Source organism: Vanessa atalanta, chromosome 17 (assembly GCF_905147765.1).
Source record: "Vanessa atalanta chromosome 17, ilVanAtal1.2, whole genome shotgun sequence".
NCBI lineage: Eukaryota > Metazoa > Arthropoda > Insecta > Lepidoptera > Nymphalidae > Vanessa > Vanessa atalanta.
Genome location: NC_061887.1, coordinates 298,332 through 312,180, shown reverse-complemented (window position 1 = coordinate 312,180; position 13,849 = coordinate 298,332). Strand labels below are relative to the sequence as shown.

Below are 13,849 nucleotides of genomic sequence, written 5' to 3'. Positions count from 1 at the left end.
TGAACATAAGCAGAGAAATCTTAATTGACTATCCCTGTAATTATTAATCTTAAATCCTTTTATATTTACAATTTTATAGGATTTTTTTGTGTGTAATCGCACATGGCGTTGCATTCGTGGACTTATTTAAAGTTGTCTAGTGGATATTTTTAAGGCACTGATGTCGAACCCGACTAAAAGTTAATCTGAGAAAGAAAAGATAATTTATTATTGATTAAAACCTATTACGGTACAAATAATAATGTTTGCAGTTAAATTTAAAGATCACGAAAGCATGTTACAAATAGCAGAGCTGCAATAAACAATAAGAAATAAATATAAAATCCCTTCAATTCTTTCTGAGATTCAGTAATTATTGTTTCGTATTTATATTTAATATTTGTAATACCTTTGCCATAAAACAGGATTAGTTTCGAACTTTTAAACATAACAGTTTATTGCGAAAAATACATTAAGTAAAAGTTAAAACGATCGTATAAAACTCACTGAATTGCGATAATTGCTTTGATTTTATCTTTCATTTTACGATTTTATCGTATCTTGAAAACTTATCCGTTCTTTATGAGAACATTGACAACGATTCTTGAGGATTCGTTTTTTGTATTTTTAATGGAGTATATGATGGGTTTTCATGTAATCTTTATTTTTTATATAGATTCTTAATTGTTACCTCGTTGGTTTAGAAGTTATAAAGCCGCAGATTCTGAGGTCCCTGTTTGGAACCCCGAATCGGGCCATACAAATAATTTTAATTGTTTTATCTGTAGAAAAAGTTATGCGAGTAAGGGAATATTAAGTGCAGCAGTTTTTGCATAAACTAGTGTACAATAAGTGCAATTGTCTAGGAAATCGGTCTTAAGAACAAAAATTAAATGTTCAAATAAAATACTTTTTTAGTTAAAATATTATAATGAAGATAATATTGTAATTTATTAATAATTTTAACACGTTTTTTTAATCCCTTCAACACTTTGCTCAGTTTTATGTCATGGAAATCAAATCTGTGGTGTTATTTCATATAAAGGCAGGCCGAGTCACGTTCCAGAGGCGCAGTCCATTAAGAATCAATTATCGATAAAAAACAAGCAGCAGGTGGCCGCGGGCGAAACCAGGTCCGATACGCTAGCTTACGTCCTGCATAGCTATCGTATACCTTTAACGATATATATATTACTCCATATTAATAACAGAGCCGGTTAAATTGACAATAAAATGTTGTATAAGTGATATTTTCTTGTAGGAATCCTGTTCGATCCTTACCCTTGGGCTGTTATGGTACACAAATCTAGCACAATTACTTTGAATGCAATAAAAAAGTAACGCATGAATTTTAAACAAAATATGTATGAGGATGTTAGAAACATTTTTATTTGTCTGTATAATTACATTAAATTGATATCTTGGTCGCACAAAAAATGATGTTGTGTATTTTAAGATGTTATGGCAACAATAGTGATATAATATGATGGTTATGGTGGTATTGAAAATTATACTTAAGTTAACAGTTATTAATTCCTAGCGCATATTGTATTTTTTTTTTTAAATATTGGTTGCAATAAATAAATTATGCGTTTTTGTAGTTATCAATATAATACGAAACATCGAATTCTGACTATAACGATGAATCCAAATCATATATTTTTACGATTCATTCTCTGACAAAGTAATCGTCATCTTGGGCTCCAGGTGAAAACGTGAATCACGATGTGAATTTAAACCAAGATTTTCCCGCCGAGAAAGCGTATTTAATAATTAACTCAACAGCCACAGTTCGCAGTTTTATTTCAGTTTAGTTCACTCGCTCAAGGGGCATGTTAACTGAAATATTAGTTTTCAAAAATGTACAACTGTTTTTACTGGCGTGAGTGAATGAATGCTTTGCGTTTGTGTTTCCGCCGCTCGCTAACCCGACGCGAGCATACACCCCATTCGACACAGAGTATGTTTCCGACATGTGTATTCAAATACGCGTTCATGTTCGTGTTTCAGGTTTCATGGAGTGAAAATAAAGCCGAACTCAAGATAAACCACTAAACTATGCAGGACATATTATTAGTGCTCAAAGGTGTGGGTACAAAACCCTCATAACCTGCCGGGATGGCAAGTCCGACACGAGCGGAAAGATTTCATGCTCCCCACCGGAGTGAACACACTTTAAACTTCCAGATTTCTAGCTGCCACAGAGAATGTTTCTCACCCAGTAATTTTTTATTAGAGAGATTTATTAGAAATTGAACCCGGGACCTCGGAATATACGGTCTTATCTAGCTACTAGACCAAAGAGACATTCATATAGGCATAATCAATAATATATCGAAATAAATCTGTGTAAAAAAATATTACAAACATTACTATTAAAGGTAACCTGCATTACGACTCCGTAAGTTGTTCGTGTATCGTACCGTGCTTTTTATATTTTTGTATATATTTCTTACTTAAGATTGACTTTAAGCAGTATCGAGATATTCATATAAAGCTGAAAACTTTGTGTTTAGAACGTATTTAATACAAAGTAGTCTTCAATTCTCTGTATTATCGTTGATACTTTAAGTACTCGTATAACCACATCGGTATTATTTTTGTTGTGATTGGACAAATCATGTGCTGGTGATAATGCAATGTTTTATTAAAATATAAATAGTATTTAATCTATTTTATGACATTCTATTTTCAAAATAAATCATAGGCAAGTTTGAGAACTCATTCTTGTGTTCGATACTTGGGTGAAAACAAAAAGCCGAGTTTTCGTTGAACTCTTTTTTGTACACGATAGTTATTACGAGCGATAAATATTACCGTTAATAATTGATCTTCGTTTAGTTGACAGAGTATTAATATGTTAAATAACCACTTGTTTGATTAGCATCCCGCCCTGAGAGGCTCGCCCTGGTGGTTAGTGGCTACCCTCACGTATTGCATATTAATGGGAATACGTGTGTGGACTATGTTCAAAATAATTTATTATAATTGACGTAGCTATTACGTATCGACTAGTTTGTAGCTCGTGTGGTTATGCTGCCCCATTAAAATACTCATGTATAGAAGCAGTCTACGTTTTTCTTGGCTCAAAATTCCATTAATTACGTTTAGATGAAAGTATTTCCGCATATATAATATTATATGTATATCAAATTATGTAAATTGTCCTTAATGTGAATTAAACGCTTTATTATATGTTAGAAAATAGTCGAATATATGTAGTTATTATAGGACTTTATAATTTAGCGAACATGAAATTGTATTCATCGGTCAGCTGCCAAGGTGACCCACAAGACGTCGTCATATGATAGATACGTATTAGTTTTATTTCAATTATCTATATTTAGATATACAAAATAATGTACGCGGTTAAATGTTTTAGAACCTTAACCAGACTTCCAATGCGGTTTAATGGAGTGGAATATTACAACGCTTAAAATTGCCACCAAGTCACGCAAGTTCCTCCGAACGCAAAGTTAAGGTGAGACACAAATTAAGCGAAAAATTAAAGACATAATGTTTGACGTCACAGACTTTTGAGAGAAATAAAGAAAGATGTTATCTTATTGTCACATTCTACGTAACAAAGCAAATAATGAAGATTAAAATTCCACGTACAAGTGACACAAGGAGCCAGCTCAGTATAGCTGAGTCAAAAAACAGCATTATTTTGTAGCTCGTCCATTTACCCGAAAATAAAGAAGTCACTAAACAATTGAATATACAGACAATAACAGATAAAAAAAAATTTCGTTTATAAATAAAATTTATCAAATATTTTTTATAAATAGGTTTCTATGCCAGCTTAACCTCTACTTAGATAAAGAATTTGCATTACAAGACCTATAGATACGTATATTTAGTTTAATCGTCTTTTAAAGCGATGTGTGGGTTCTCGAATATCTAAATAACATAATTACTCCGATCTCACGCGCGACATTCGATTACCATCTCTCCGTCACTGTAATAAGATTTATTACGAATGCAACTATGTTTTACAACAGCAGTAATTGCTGCCCGGGGACAAACTCGCTAAATTGCTACCCGTAACCAAGAAATATTAAAGCCCGCCTACACATATCGCGAGTTTTAAAAAACAGGTTGCATGTTAAAACGCGTCTATACGGGCGGTAAAACTATCTTTAAACTAGGATTGTATAGTCTTGCTACAGGTTAAGGCGACACGTGAATTTGCGGTTTCCACAATCATGTGGTTAAAAGTCGATGCATACTTGTATATAGTAGCTAACGTAGAGGTTTTTCATGCAAAGTCTTGACTGCGCGAACCGGACTGCGCAGGTAAGTCGTTGCGTGTGTCCCGACCTTTAGAGATACGCGTAAAATATCACAAAATCCCACGCATGCGATTTGTTTCGAGTTATCGTAATGATAACATCGATAGTCGTTTAATTATGAGCTTTGCGCCCACGTTAGTGAGTTAAAGAATGCACCCTTAACTTAAAGTCCGTTCTGATGTTGCGAATACATTATATTTTCAAAGATTATTCGCGTAAATCTATTTATGTACTTGAAAGTTTTCAGATGGATTTGGTTATACAAGCTTTATTCTCTATTCGTAATTAATATGCTTAAGAAAAGCTTTTACCTACCTCAGATGAAATGGTTTTCGTTAATATATTAATTATCATTTTTCAGAAAATCTGGGGAAGTGGGTGAGTTGTTGATGTAAGCGTTGTCGCGGGCAGAAACTAGTAGTATCACAAGATATTTTTTTAAATATATAACAACAGGTACAAAACAATAATTTACATTTCGTCCGATATTATTGTTTCCTCAGTAATTAACTCGCTCTTTAATTACAAATTGTAATAAAATTTAATGTTTTCAATTTACTAAGAGCAGCATAAACTTGCAGTAAAATAAACTACTGACTAATAAGCTAAGGTATTGCTATAACTCTGCACTTACGTTATGGCCAAGGCAAAACGACGTTTTTTGGTTAATATATTACAAGTGCCGTCAATTTAAATATAAATTATTGGCATATTAACAAATTGTTAATTACTGTACACATTACTGGGAATTTGAATTCGTTTTTGATTTTGATGCTTCGCTATAGTGTTCTATACGCTCCATCTCTCTTTTGTTTTATAAACTTTTCTTAGACTACACTAATTAATTTGTCATAATAAAAATAAATTAGACTGAAACCTCCTCCATCAATATCCCGTTCAACACCATCATGTTATGATTAAAAAATAAAGCATTTTGTATCCGATTGAATTCTGTGTATTCACCAACCCGGAATTGGCTTGGAATGAGTTCCAAACTTTAACTCAATGAAAGGTCGCCCAAGATGAACTTAGATTTATCAGTGGAATAATAAGAAGCTCTTACTTTTTTACATATATATGTTTGTAATAAATTAAATCTGCTGATATATTGTTACAGACACGCAGACAATTTCGTTAGAAAATAGCACTTTTTAGTTATGTAAGGTCTGTTTTTGTGAAGAGAAATAAACTTAACTATTATAATATTTTTCAGACAGGTTACGGAACATACGAGGTATAAAGTTGTATTGATCTGATAAAGCCTTGTATACATTTGGTAGTGAGTTAACTCGCTTATTACTAGTAAGCGTAGTTTAAGTAGTTACTTTCAAAACAAGGTCTTAAATGGTTATTCAATTAACGTATCGTGTCGTGATAACGTAACTTTGTTAGAATGAATAAATTTCAATCTATATAAGACGTAATGTATGTGCATTTTGACGCTTTTATAATCAATGGATACTTTTTTTTGGACTTAATGAAATGATCTAAAGTACGGCTGGCTCAGTGATTGCGAAATGAAAATCTGTTTAATATAGATAGACAGACTGACAAATGGGCCACCTGATGGTGAGTGACCGTTCAGACGTACCGTAAGGCGGTAAACATTGGAGCTGTAAGATATATTAACCACCCCTTGTATCGCCAATGCGCCACCATGTATTAAGATGTACGGAACATCCCTTTGTCTGTGATTGGGTCGTTATTCATCTATTAATGGTTCATCTACTAGTCGACAGAAGTCTCCACTCTGTTACGCTAATTCTATCGGGCACGTTTCTCAGATCTATACAATTTTTATAAATGCGAAAGCAACTTTGTCTGTCCGTCATACTAAAACGCGAGCGAAGCCGCACGTGAAACTCTAAAGTTCCTCAAGAAATAAAACCTAAATGCCACAAACTAGAGATTCAATTAGTATTTACTTTCGAGTTCCAGTATACATGGTGCCTATTTGACAATACTTATTATTATAACTTATCTACTTTTCATTTTTCCCGGATATCGTAATTACTCCTTAATAATTTTGTACGACTTTATTTTATAATTTTAGATGTTACTCTATCTTGCTTTTTACCATAAAAGTAATTAATGATATTCACCGAGTAATTAGCTGTTAAATAAAATATAGTATAAAAAACTAGAAACGCCAAGGTTTAATATAATTCTAGGAAATTAAAATTAAGTACTTTTTTAAATAAAAATTGAGTGCCGTAAAGCCTTAAAGTTTTTATCGTCAGCGTTTAGCGTCGTAAAAACATACGCAGAAAGCGTGCTTATTATTTAAATTTATTTCATGTTATTTGTGTTGTCGAAATTATATTTATAAAATATTACTACTGATATTGAAACTGTTTCAACAAAAATGACGGTCTACTAACCCTACGATCTATTTATAATCTTGGGGCTGAAGTCTCCCGTAGCATACTTAGCTTACGAAGTTTCCGATTCCAAGTCAATACATCCTGCCTGGGGCAAGGTCTAGTCTCTATAATAACATTCCGCAAATACTTTTTCTATTAATAAATTTAATATATGTTAAATAAAACATCAATAGGTACGGCTTATATCGTAGCACAAGAATAATCGTAATCTGTATTAATATTATAAATTCGAAAATAACTCTGTCTGTCTGACTGTCTGTTACGCGTTTACGATCATACTGCTGAATCGAGTTAGATAAAATTTGGTATAAACAAAACTAAAAGTCTAAAGTAGGTCATAGGCTACTTTTTAATGCCTAAAACGACCTTCCTGACGACCGACCCCCAGAAATAAATTATTTGTATGAAATAGATTATCGTAAACATAATATTAATGGGATTGAATGTTATCGAATAAGTTCTAACTGTTGTTCTAAGTTTATATGAAGCATTCAAGCCGGGCAAATCAATCACATAGGTATAAGAGCTCTTTCAATAATCAAATAAATATACTTTAGTTCTTTGAATTGCTAAACTATAACCAGAACATGTTGTTTATGAATTTATTAATGTATAAAATATACATTATTAGTAAAGTTCATAAAACTTCTTTTTTCAAAGAAAACAATCTTAGATGATTATATATGCACTACAATATTTGAATCGCTTAGAATATATTTATTTTAATTCAGTCCCGACTACATAGCTCGGTACACGCTGTTTGCATCATAATATTTTTTTCAAACAAGCCTCTGACCACAAAAAGCTAAATAAGACAGTTTCCGCTACCAGCGACATTGTTGAGCTTTTTGTATTTTTTTCATATCCATATTTACTCGACGTTTGTCGTACATTACATCACCACTTCAACATATTTTCATAACCTTGCATACTAGAACAGCAATGAATGAGGTACGCTGCGGGCGACGTTGTTGACATTTTTAAACTTTTTACAAATTTGTATTTGCCTACGTCTGGTTTTCATTGCGTGTTCTCACGTCGAAAATTAAAAAAGTACTAAGTAAAGTCGCAATGTAAAATATGCGTATGCAACAGGTAGCACAACCGGTTAATGGGTAAATAATTTCGCTTGTGCAAGTTCGCTTGAGTAATGCGAGATTAGGCGTCTAATACGCAGCCTTATGTTTTCATATACATATTCAAAGATGAGTGAAATCAAGCTTAAATAATCTAATTCCACGGTATTCGCCGTTGTCACGGCAACGGTTAATAGAGTTTCATTCATTAGAAAACAAGATCAAAACAATGAATTAAGAAGAGTAAACGAACTGAGGCACTTCCTATATACTATATATATATATACTTTTAAGTAAGACTCGTGTTTAATATTAATTTAATGTTCAAATGTTTAACTTTTATTCATAAAATTTCGTAGGAAATAAATAATAGAGTAAAATAAATCTTTGTGGTTTCCCATAATTTGGAAGTTTTAGTTGATAAGACGAGTTGTACACATCTACCTAAATAAACATGCGTTTGTCAATTATTATCATGCAAATTGACCCGAATAATAAAACTTACGCATCAAATATAAACGTAAATATCGTGCTATATATAGAAATAGAAATAAAGCTTCTTCAATAGAAGTAATTTATTTAGTGGTTGTAAAACATAAATGTACACTACTAAGCAAACTATTTCAAAGCGCGTTGGCTGGTACACATGTCAAAGAATTTCATCCGAAAAATGCAGATTACCTCACGATTTGTGATGCTTGCTCGAGTTCGAATCCAATCGTATCCAATCTTTACTTAATATTCACGTGTGCTAACCACTGTACCATCCCGGCTTTTTCAATACAAGCAAATACATAATTGAATAACTAAGCTAATAAAAACTGGTCACTATGTAAGCCTTAAAATAAAGATGGTTAATAATTAACGAATAAAAGCTAAACAGTTGTTTCATAAACGTGCAAAGGGTCAAACCAGTAAACCAGACGTAAACGTTTTACGGCCGTGACAATACTTGAGACGTACGGCGTCGTTACAAGTGCAGTGTTGGTGCCACCCACTCCGTTATGTAGGACAATACACTGGCAAACATTTCTTTAAACGACATGTACTGATTTATGCACTAACCAATGTCCTGCATTCTAGGACATTTTGAAATTATTTTTGGATACAATTATTAGTCACATTAAAATTTTAACAATACCGAACCTTAATTTTAATAATAACTCAATCGAATGAATGTATCCGTTATACGACCGTTGTTATTTAATTATGCTGATTTTGTTACCACTAAACTATTGTTTCCCTCGCTAGTTGTCTGTAGTGCAAGTCTGCTATTAGTAAATAATGAGTTTTACCAAATATATTACCGATAGGCTTTACCTATACTCATATATAAAAGTAAAACCACAGTCATAAGATGTTTCGTTGCCTTTATAGGCTGCTATATTTAAAAAACTTGTAAAGATTTTTGAATTGAAAGCTTTTGAATTATGTACGAAATAAATATAAAGCCAATATGATTCAGTGCATAGATGCACTTGGATTGTGATCACAGAGATGTGAGATTCAAATCGAGTCCGGGATTCCATCCATCCCTATTCATCCCTATTAATCATTCTAAGCTCTAAACTTAACAAATGAGAAACCTTTTCCCCAACTATGTAACAACACTGGTTATTATTAAGTTGAATAATAAAAAATGGAGGCAGTATTTCTGTAATAAATTAAGTTGTCCACGAACGATGCAAATAACATTTTTATTGGTAAGGTTTACCCGTGAAGGTATTAAAGATCTTATCGTCTTTGTCCATTTGCGAATGATAACTTATTTTATACAATTGTCTTTATAAATGTACTTTCAAACGCAGGTGATTATATTTATAGCCTTACGGTGGGGTCAATGTACGATATAATAAATGATACTTCATACGAGCTTAATAATTTAGTAGTATCCATGATTTATGTAAAGGCGGAAGGACTTATGTAAATGTCAAGTATTTGGGGTTTAGTTCCATTGATTAAAATTAATATATAAATGTACTATATTTTTTGTACTTATAATATCAAATGTATGAATTAATGCGAACTGTACTTTTCATAAGGCACCTCTAAAATTAATTTAATCATCACTTCGCCTCTTTTTGTTATCCATATAAACATCGACGTCTAATATTAGAATGTAAAATGTAAAAAATATATCGAAATAAAATGAAAAATCTCCAAATATATACTCAACAAGTCAGCCCAAAAAACATACATTTTTTAAACAGTCAGCTCCATACTGGGATAAACTATTCGCGGTTAATAAATCTAGACGTTTATGTTGGTAACCGTTTCACATATCCGAGCTAACTGAGAAGCTATCTCATGACACATCTAATGGTAATCGCTTTATCATCTCATACTGACCTAATTCGTATTCGCCCTTAATGGGATTTGAAATTGTTTATAATGGTAACCCGTTTTTATTAAGTTTGTAGTTTAAATTAGGTTGCAGCAAATTGAACATAATATAATCATAGTAGATCATTTTAATTTAGTATGTAATACTCAATAAAGTGTTTACAAATAAGAAATGCTATTGCACTGTTCTTGTTGTAAGAATTCTTATTATATAAATAATGTATTTAATAACAAAAAGGCTTATAATTAATATCTTTATATATGTATATTAAAAGTTATGCTATTTCATTTTTATTATTAGGACGGAAAAGTAACTCTGCCTGTCTGTCCGTTGTTCTTTCACAGCGAAACCACTGAACCGAATTTGATCAAATTTGGTATGAAGCAAGCTTGATCTTCAAGGAAGGAGAAAGGTACTTTTATCAACCTTTAAAAGGCAAGCAATGCCGCGGGCGACAACTAGTATAAATTAAAGTAATTTCGTAGAAATTGTAAGTATGTTAGAAAAATAAATAATATTTAAAATTTACAACTAAATGGAATCGTATAACCTTTTCAAAGAATTAAACATAGACGTTATAATACCCTTAATCATATGGAGATTAATATGGCCATACTCGTGCATAATATCTAATGTAGGAAATGGTACCAACGCTTAGCAACACAAATTATACTACTTTTATATTCATAGGTTTTTTTTAACCTAATCACCGCATACGAGATGATCTAGTGGTTGGATCTCTTTATGTTAAACGAAGATTCCGGGTTCAAAGTTATAAAAGCACAATTTATTTGTATCATTTTATAACATAAAACAACTCGAGGCAACTGAATGTATCAGATGAAAATCTACCACATGTGTTTTTCCAATCAGCTCTAAATCCAATCGCAGCGCGCTGGAATAGTTCGAAACTTTCTCTTCTAAAGGATGGATTTATTTTTCACGTTTTCGTAAAAATACTCTAATAGCTGCTCTCTTCAATACTTTCAATGCTGTAAGTCCAGCAGTAGCAATTGCTTGTAATTTCGTCAATCTCACGTGGGATGGGTTCGACCCACACGAAGTGGAACGATCATCGAGCTCGTGATTACGACTTTACCTCACATCAATTTGTTCTTCCAAGCATTCTCAGGCTTAGCAACGAGTCAAATCACTATTACATGAATCAAGATTAACGCGATAAGTAACTTTAAGCCTATAAAGACAAAAAGTAACTTGCAAATATGCGATAACATCACGCCGCGACTCGTTTACTTAAAATGGTGATGTTTGTAATTTTTATAAAGATACATGTTTATCCAGTCGTCGTGCCATTGTTGTGCGCCTTTTATATCTGCGTTTCAGAGAACCGCTGTGATGAGAATTAATCATTTGTATATAATCCGTGTTCTGTAACCGCGCGGTGCGCACCGCAGACGAGCTGAACATTATCGTTGCAATTTCTAGCTGCTCGGGACTATGGACGGACTATTCTATATATTAAGTGTTCAAAAGTATGCGAAATATTGAGCAAGGTTATAAGATACTGAATACCCGGACATTGAAATTTATTTAAGTAGATTAACAACCAAACAGATCAAATTTTATATAATAATTAAATACAAAGAATATTTGTTTAAATAATATTGCAAAGATAAGCGTGTATTTAGATACAAATTTTAAATAATACATAAAACGTTGACATCCTTATAGTTGCTAATATATATTATTATATGCTAAAGCTACTCTGGACGACCGTTGCTCTTTCACGACGAAACCACTGAATCGAAATTGATGGAATTTGTTATAAAGGAAGTTTGAACTTCCAAAGACTATATAGAAGACACATTGTTACTGTAGGATTATATGTTATAATAGCAAAGGTGCTTAAGTTCTGAAGAACATATCGAATAAAAAGGTTTATTTGAGAAAGTTTCATATTATTCTATCGGACAGACAGCTGCAATTGTATATATATATCAAATGTCATTGCGATCGTTTGAAAGGCATAGAAGTTCATGTGTCGCAGCTCTTTCTAGCAACAAGCTAGTATAAAATGGATGGTACAAAAAAAAATCATTAATAACGCAACTATTTATATATAAAAATGTATATATAAAAATGTATATACACATATATGTAATAAATCACGTGGTAGTGGGTAACAACTCACGTGGTCAAAGTCTATAAATATCACGCAGATATTCAGATTTACTTATATACGTATGGGTCATACACAACGAGCTGCGAATTGCGAGTCACTCTGTTACGTCAATTCACTAAAAAATGAAAACAACATTTATGAACAAAAGAGGTCTAAAGTGTGACCGAAAGATTTACCAAATATTGATATTGTAGAGCTAGTGTAATTGGTCACGTGACACTTCCTACCAACGTTGCTGTCTAGGTAATGATATCTTAATTGAATGATTTGTATCACGAGAGAGGCAGCGCCGCAAGGGCCACGCTTTCTACTTGTATTTTGATAATAATTTTGATTTATGCGACAGTTTCATATTTTTAATTTAATCTGTGCGAGAATGTCGATGAATATATCTTGTGGTGTGTCAGGGAAAGTGTGTTAAATCCGACCTAGCCTTTAAACCTTCGAAATATATTTTTTTCTATAATAGTGATTACAATTAGCTACATTGTTAAGAAGACAATTTTGATAAGAAAGACTGCTTTTTTAGTCCAGTAGCTAGGTTTGAGAGCCGCGAATCTTAAGGTCCTAGGTTCCAGGTATCAGACCAGTATGAAATTAAGTTTTTAAGGTCGATAAACTCTTACAAGCAACTCGAAGTCTGGAAATTGCAGTGTTTACACTCTCGGAAAGCACGTAAAACAGTTCACCTAGCGTCTAAGCTATTTCTCGTCGTAAAGAATTTTTCACAAAATCGGCTTGACAATAATGTATGGAGTTTACTATAACAGATCCTGCACTATATATTTTACGAATTTATGATCAAGAATAAACATTTTATTTTCGATTCATAATTGATTTAAGAGCAGTGATCATAATTACTACTGAGAATGCTGTAGGTCATGTAGGGAATCATTGTTGAAGACTTTATTGCTAGTCTTACTTAAGGAAAGAGGCTTTTTATATTCATTTTTATATTCTCATAATCGTATCACATACCCATTTGTTTTAACACTAGTTTAATTATTAAAGTAAATATTGAATCATTATCATAAAATGTATTAACGATCGCCTTAAAGCAAACATCGCCCCCTCGCCTTTAATTTCAACTTTGTTGAATGTCAAGAAGTTAGTTCACGTGAAACATGTTATTAGGAGCAATAATATTATGTTACTCGTCCCCGCACGCTAGAACACCTTTCTACAGGCAGGTGTATAGAAATTAGCTGTATTTTAATTGGCCCGTATTATTACGAATTCCAAACGCAACCATGAATTTTACCTACACAAATCTTTCCCACGTGTTTTCCAACTAATGGCACTGTAATCCTTTGTTTTGAATTCACTTTCTAGGCACAAAAAGCACACATCACTGAACCGTGTATGTCACGCAAGCGTGCTCCCAACATTCTCTCCTCTCAATGGAATCACATTCACAACAATAACATACGCGTAATAACGCAAAAGGGCTAAACATTTAAAAAATTTAAACACAAACGCTTCCCGCGGCTGCGCGCGCACAACTGACATGGCGCTAGCCAACCGCGTCGAGCGTCATCATAAGTGAGATGGATGGATGCTTTTCTAATTTGCAAAACAAGGATGGCCGATATGAAACCACCCTTTGACGGATGCCATTCAAATTTGTA

General features: G+C 32.8%; 1 protein-coding gene across 1 annotated transcript in view; it reads right to left on the bottom strand.

Moving 5' to 3' along the window:
• LOC125070420 (protein prickle-like) overlaps positions 1 to 13,538 on the bottom strand; it is a 156,260-nt gene extending 142,722 nt beyond the window's left edge. The window contains exon 1 of the mRNA XM_047680286.1: positions 13,487 to 13,538. The gene's annotated coding sequence lies outside the window, so the exon portion shown is untranslated. The remainder of the gene's footprint in view (positions 1 to 13,486) is intronic.
• Between the last annotated feature and the right edge of the window lie 311 nt (positions 13,539 to 13,849).